The sequence below is a fragment of the Polyodon spathula genome, chromosome 44 (assembly GCF_017654505.1).
Source record: "Polyodon spathula isolate WHYD16114869_AA chromosome 44, ASM1765450v1, whole genome shotgun sequence".
Classification (NCBI taxonomy): domain Eukaryota; kingdom Metazoa; phylum Chordata; class Actinopteri; order Acipenseriformes; family Polyodontidae; genus Polyodon; species Polyodon spathula.
In genome coordinates, this window is record NC_054577.1 from 2,019,005 (window position 1) to 2,026,598 (window position 7,594).

Consider the following 7,594-nt stretch of genomic DNA (forward strand, 5'->3'; position numbering starts at 1 on the left):
TTCTTTAAACAGCTGATAGCGGTAGTCGGTACAGTGATTTTGTTTTGCTGGACTCCATGTATTGGAATCTGTTTTGTTACATGTCTGCTGTTTGACGAGTTTTAAAAGAAGATGACGTTGAGTGGAACCAGTAAGCAAAAACATCTTCCATTATATTAGGGTCTCATGGAGGTGGAGCGGCATACAGACAGCCTGCTAAACACATGTTAGGACACCAGGGTCAGTCAGACACGCATGTAACACGAAACGCGTCCACTGTACGCATGAAAAATGGACCCTAAGATTCTGATACTATCAATAGCGTGTGCTAAACTATGTCCAGTCCAAATGTTTGTCACTATATTTCATGTATAGGAATGTCTTCCAGTTTAACAGAATGATTAGTTCCCGCCATGGCCACTAGAGGGCGATGGAATTGCAACATTAAGGAATGGGTCCCTCCTGAAGGCAAGGGCTCAGATACCAGGGTGCAGGCTAAGCATTGTTAATCTGGCCCTGCATAGATGCATTTTAGAAGTGAATACACCACCATGTGTAGGGTGCCTCTGTGTAAGAGATGTTGTGTCATTTTGGTGAGAAGACTGCAAAGCTGAATTGCTTACAGGCAGGCTACCTGCCAGTTTTCATTGCAATTCCACTACCCGCCCCACCACACACACACCACAGCAGCACAAATTGCAAAAAAGTATGGAATATTTTTTTTAGACAAATGATTAAAAAATAGTTAATCTTTAAACTGATTTGTAATGTTTCAGGTCTCAGTACAACACAGGAGAGAGATGTCACAGTGCAGAAGGCCCGCTGTCTGATCAGCCTGCTGGTGAAAAAGGGGAGTGCTGCTTGTGCGATAGGCATCTCCAAACTCGCAGAGAGGGACCTCACTCTCTACAGGACTCTTGACCTGCATCGTGCCAGTGAGAACCTCACTTATTATCCCCACTGCACTGGGTATGCTGATCCCCAGCAGGATATAGTGGAAGTGCCTGGTCATACATCACATTCTGTCACACCTCAGAGTTTTACAGAAACGCTTGTCACAGGTTATTGAGGGTGTCAGAATCTGTGGATATAAGGAAATGTCATCCATGTGTACTATACATGTCAAACTTACATTTTTAAATACAGTCTGTGTAAAGAACAGCTTATCCAATTGTGTTGAAACGTGGTTAGAACATTCTTTAGGGACTGTCATCACCTGTTACACAAGTGACCCCCCCAAAACCCTTCATTTCTGACAAATCCCTCAGCAAATATTAAAATCTAAGGGTATATAGAGGCATCTGTGCGCCTGTATCTACTTTCTCATGATAGCGCTAATCTTGTATTCATAACTGTGGAGGTGGATGCATGTCACTCACATGATTGCTCTGATTTGTAATGTTTCAGGTAGGAGTCTGTTCCATGTGATTCCGGGGTTCATTAAGAGTGCTGCAGTGCTCGAGGGGCTGCTGAAGAACATGCAGGAGATGAAGCTGCTGAGCGATGGAGAGGTGGAGGAAGTGAAGAAACAGGCCAGCACACGGGACAGGACCTCCCACCTGACAAGCATGGTGATGAGAAAGGGGGATGCTACCAGAGAGAACCTCCTCTTCAAACTCGCAGAGGGACCCCGAATTCTGTGCTATACATTACCATTGGTTTCACCCAGGTCAGACCCTCACTTATTATACACTGCAAATCATGTCCTTATTCTCAAATTTTTACTTCAGGACTGTTTTAACTGTACTAAGAAAAGGTGTAGATGTGTTCATGTGGTTTGTGATGCTGTTTCAGTTGACAGGCTAATGCGGGTGCAATCCCAGTTTGTCGAGAGAGTGAGTGACGTCGTGATCGAGGCGCTGCTGAAGGACATGCTGGAGATGAAGGTGCTGAGCGATGAGGATGTGGTGGAAGTGAGGTAGGCTCAGCTTCCTGTTCCATTGTAATGTCTGCATCCCAGTATCTGTTCCAGCTATAAGTAGAATAAGCATTGCTTAGGAATGCAGCAGCAAATCATCTTTTAGGCTGATGTTTTATTCATTTTAACATGTAGTCGATTACAGGACAGCAGCGTGCATATAAGCAAGGCGAATAGACACAAGCGTGTTACTAAGCAGAGGTTGTCTTTGATTTTGGTGTTTGCCTATTTCTGTTTTCCACTCCACACAAATACTGTTGATTTATTTCTAATGCACTTTTAAGAAATGTAATTCAACACACAGTTCGTATTGTTGTCAGTGGGATTCAGTGTTTTTTCCTATTGGAAGAATAATAGTTGAAAGTCAAGACTGGAGTACAATGTAGTTACTCTGAACAAATGCATTACTGATTGATTTCTCTACGGGTGAAGGCAGCTGGATCGACACATAGATTCTTATCCTTAGCTCTTCCACATTTCTTTATTATTCTGTTTTAGGGATGCTCCCCAGAATACCGGGCTCCAGCCCTGGTTGGTGGAGCAGATCAACAGTGGGCAGTACCCTGGTCTAAGATGGACCAATGAGGCTCTAAAAAAGTTTCGAATCCCATGGAAACATGACCTGAAGGACTTGACACCTGAGGACACAAAGATGTTCAAGGTGGGTTGACACTAATTTAAAAGATAAAAGGTCTGTGCTAATTTGAACCTTCCCCCAGAGGACAGGGATAGAAATTTTCATTTTCCCAACGAGGGGTATAGTTAATACAGCAGCTCAATGCCCTACATGTCTGATGACTCTAGGTTTGAGTCCAGGCACAATTTTTCAGTCTCTGTTATGCTAGGACAGGTAGGTTTGGTCACACAAGCACACCTCAGTTCTGACCTGCTTTGCACAAAACTGTGGAAGTCTCTCTTAGACCCAGGCAGTTGGGCAGGAATTTCAACTTTGTATGCAAATACTGCTGGTATTAAATACTGAGCAAGAAAGCGTGGGTGGCATTCAGTGAGTTGCTCTGTCAGTTCTGAAGTGACATGGTCCAAGAATGGAGTAAAGATATTTAACTTGTACTAATCGAGTGGATTTAAAGCACTAACATTGGCCCTCTAAGTTTTAAAAACCTTCAAACGCTCAATCCTAAATTGTTATGTGAAACCTATAAGAAAGTGAACTTCCCTCCCCAGGAGTGTTTTTGCTCTTTCTATCTCTGAGTGACAGCTGGTGTTTTTCAGACTGGCTTGGAGGAGCAGGGTCAGGATAAGGTATCCCAGGGGACGAAGGTGGTGCAGTCAAAGGTAAGAAATGAGGAAATGAGCCCCGAGTGTAAGGAGGAAGAAGGTAAGGGGCATCTCAAAGGGAAGATGTTTAAACTTGTACAGCTTGTCGTGTATGTGTTTTAGTATAGCTTTTACTTTTGTCAAATTTTACATTATTTTTTACATACAGTATTTAAATATAATACTCAAGGCTCTGTATTTGGATTCCAAATAGTTCTGTCATGCGATAACAGGACATGGAACCTGAAACTCACAAAGGCATCCATTCACAGCACAGCACAGGAAGCACAAGCAGCGCATAATTGACTTTTTAAATTAAAATTCATAACCTTTAAACAGGAAGTACCATGCACTAGAAATCTCCTGTCTCGTTGTTATCAAAACCTTGAGCATGTGGTCTCAGATTTGTTCTTACAGATGTTCTTGCTTAAGGTTTGAAATTGCAGCTCTCAGTTATTTACTCTCTAACTCTGACAGGCGATTGCGATCCTGTGTATGAAAAAAGCCAAGGCGATCATGTGATGTGTAAGCTGCTGAAAATGAGGTAATTGCTAAATCGGCAAGAAACCGTGCTGTATTTCAAAAATCAGATTAATCTTCATATTGCAACAAAGGGAAGTAAGTAAAGTATTCTTTATCGAGAACTAGTCCTAACAGAGGAGGCTGTAACTTTGTGCAGCTCAGTACATACAAACCTCTTACCAAGACATGGTCACACCTTTCTACTGGACCTTGCGAACAAAATAATATATATATATACACATATATACTTTAATACAATAAAAAGGCTTCTTAAGATTAAACTCAGACATTTTAAAGTTAGAATAAATCAGTGCTTTAAACAGTTGTGTGAAGTCTATGTGAACAGGTTGTTTGTCTGTTTTAGGTCTCAGAATTAACAATATTTCGGCCTACAGTACACCATGAGGGATACCATAAATACTACAGGTAATGTATGCATTAAAAATGCGCTCTATTCCGTATGGACTGAAAGTGCTCAGTGCTCTCCTGGTCAGTGGCAACTTGAAATTGATGAAACTCAAGTTATCTTAACAATGTAAAGTTATAAGCAAACACAAGTGCAGTCCTGTTGGTGACTGTCTGGTAAAACTGTAGCACATTCCACTGCAGACGAGAAAGAAACCCCACATTCACTGATATATTGCTTAAAGAAATCGTGCATCGTGTTTTAGAACAAGCAGTCTAAAGATGCTGGTTTCAATTGAAACTCCTTTCATCCTTTTTTTTTTTTTTTTTTTTTTTTTTTTTTTTTAAACAGAAGCTCAGAATCAATTGATGGTGGCGCACTACAAAAATGGCAATGTTGAGATGATTAAACCAGCCGAAGTGACAGAAGCTCACGTCAAAATAAGAGTCAATGAAACGTCTCTCTTTGGTCTTGTGAGAAGAGTGCTGAACTGGCTGGATTATAAAAGTAAAGCTCAGGTGTTTCCGTTTCTCAGGCAGCTGTCCGAGAAAAAGAAGCCGAATGTTTTCTTGCTGTACTCAAACGTTGTTTTGGAGGAGGTAAGTAAAGGACAAGAGAAGCTCAGTATTTTCAATGCTGTTACTATTAAATATAACTATTCATTTTTTGACCAGCTCTTGCTATTCCAGGTTTACAAGTTTTTTTACCCCTTCAAAAGGTGCAAGAGAAGCAAAAAGGCCGTACTTTCATTGAGACAAGTTCACATGGTTCTTTATGGGAAAATGAACAATACAGCGTTTCACGTGACCTGGAAAATGCTCACGTACAACTACTTTATACAGACTGGCTGACTGGAACACAAATCTGTTTGTAATGCAATATGCCACGTTGTCAAATATAATCATTTTAGCTTGCAGTTTTCACATGATATCTAGTAGAATCCATAACCGTTTTTGACACAAATGTAGTTCTGGTTTATTTTCACTGACATGACGTGTCAGACACAGCATTACCATTCCAATGATCTATCGATTGGCTGCCATGGTTGAGCCTGGAGTGGGTTCTGTGTGGAATATGCAAGTAAAGCTTTTCCCCATTATTCAGTACTTTACTAAACTGAATGGTAAAAAGGAATTGAACAAATCACTGCCTGATAGCTCATGTTTCATCCAAATAAGAAAATCACAGTGGAAGCATTTTGTCACAGGATATACGGGTCTCTTTTTACTTTTACAGACATATGATTTTGTAAGAGACTACGGTCCCAACTTTCCCCCAAAATTTGAAATCTTTTTCGACAATGACGTGAAAGAGCTGACTGTTATAGTTATCAATAGCACCAGAAGAGACGGTTCACTGTGGTCTGGCAGAGTATGGCTTGATGGTAAGAGGGTTCATTTTGTAATTAAGGGACCTAAAAAAATGAACTATCATTACATTTTGCTAGCTTTTGAAAATGCTTTACCTGAATGATAATTTTAACAAAAAACTATTTAAAGTAAGTGATGCTGCTCAACTGCAGATTCTTTTTCAAAAGAAACGAATTACTGACAGACTCCGCGCCCAAATGTGGTTTCTATATTGTTATTATTATTATTATTATTATTATTATTATTATTATCTATCATCATTATAACGGAGCAATATTATTAATATAATATTATAGCGAACAGCAGCAGGAATATACCATATTTTAAAATTTTTTGGTTTGTTTTTGTTTTCTTCGGGCTAGATAGGTCGTCTTCATGTATTATCTGTTTTAATTAGACGAAATTTTATGAAAAAAGTGATGTATGGGAGGGGGGGGTTTTTTCAAAAAAGAGCCGCGATCTTACATCCCTAGCGGAGGCGCACTCAGCGGAGACAAGTTTGACGCGGGAATAAATAAATAAAAATAAAATAAAAAATACTAAAAATAATGCAAAAAAAAATAACGGTTTCTTCTCCGAGCGCGCCGACGCATGCCTAGTGACAGGTTTTTTTGGCAGGCGCACTCCCGTGCGCGCGCGCTTTACAAATAACGGGCAATGGGACTGTGTAAACACACAACAACAGGTAAACAACGACAACAACACAAACAGTTCAGATATTAATAGAATTCGTTTCGTATTATTAACCCTGGCAGCATGGCGACGGATAATTTACATAAAAACCAAAAAAAAACACTCCTAGTATTTATATGCACAAAATAAAAATTGTAATTTAAAACTTTAGTCCTATACCTGTGTAGATATCCATCTCTCATAGCTTTTGATAATATATCACATAATTTATTAATGTCGACTTTTCCAATCACTTAATACTGAATCCTATATATATATATAATATATATATATATGCGCTATTTCCACATAATTAATAAATTTATGAAAGGTTTGTGGTTTGGACGCCAAATTTAAATGAGGTGGTATTGCAGGGCATGAATTACCTCGTGAGACACTACTGTGTCTATCGTAGCAATCTTTACCTCAGAGTTTGTGTTTTAAAGCGACGTGTTTAGTTTCTACAGGAATACGCGTTATTGGTAAAAAGTGTAGAGTTCAATTAGCGGATTAAATAAATATAATCCTTAATTCACAGATCGCGGTCCCAAAATATACTGCGCAAGCGTACTTAAATGAGCTTTTTTTTTCTTTCTAAACTACAGAAATAAAAACTAATAAATGAAGACACCAGACGCGTTCGTGTTTTGTCGTTTCTTTGTATTTGTGAAAACGAGAATGAAGCCCACGCACCTTTCGGTACCACAAAAACATGTACAAATAAATAAAATAACGTCTTATTTATTGCACCTTTTTTTGCTCTCACTCGGGTCGGTTATTGTCAAAAAGCGTGGTTTTTGTTTGGCAATATAAATACAAATAAATAAATAAATTTTAAAAAAAAAACGGCTTCAGTAAAGGAGTACAGACAAGGTCAACTACAGGCAATATTCAGTTACTTTTTATTGCGATTAAAAAAGGGCAAACAGTTTAAACCGACATAATATTTCACATTAAAAAAATGACATCAATTAATAACTTACAAAAAAAAAAAAAAAGGAGGAAAAAATTACTTGTTGAAAAACGAAACGTTAACCCCCCTCCCTCTCCCTCCATTCCTCCCAATTACGGAATTGGCCACCGTGCGGCGCTGCGGTGCTATTCGAGAAAAGGAGGTCGGAACCCCCTCCCAAAAAAATAAAAAGGCTGCAGCTGCGTTAGGCAGCCAGCAGGCGCGCCGCTTGTATTCTATTCGAGAAACAGGTCGTCGTCCCCCTCCCAAAAAAAAATAAAAAGGCTGCAGCTGCGTTAGGCAGCCAGCAGGCGCCGCTGTGTGCTATTCGAGAAACAGGTCGTCGTCCCCCTCCCAAAAAAAATAAAAAGGCTGCAGCTGCGTTAGGCAGCCAGCAGGCGCCGCTGTGTGCTATTCGAGAAACAGGTCGTCGTCCCCCTCCCAAAAAAAATAAAAAGGCTGCAGCTGCGTTAGGCAGCCAGCAGGCGCCGCTGTGT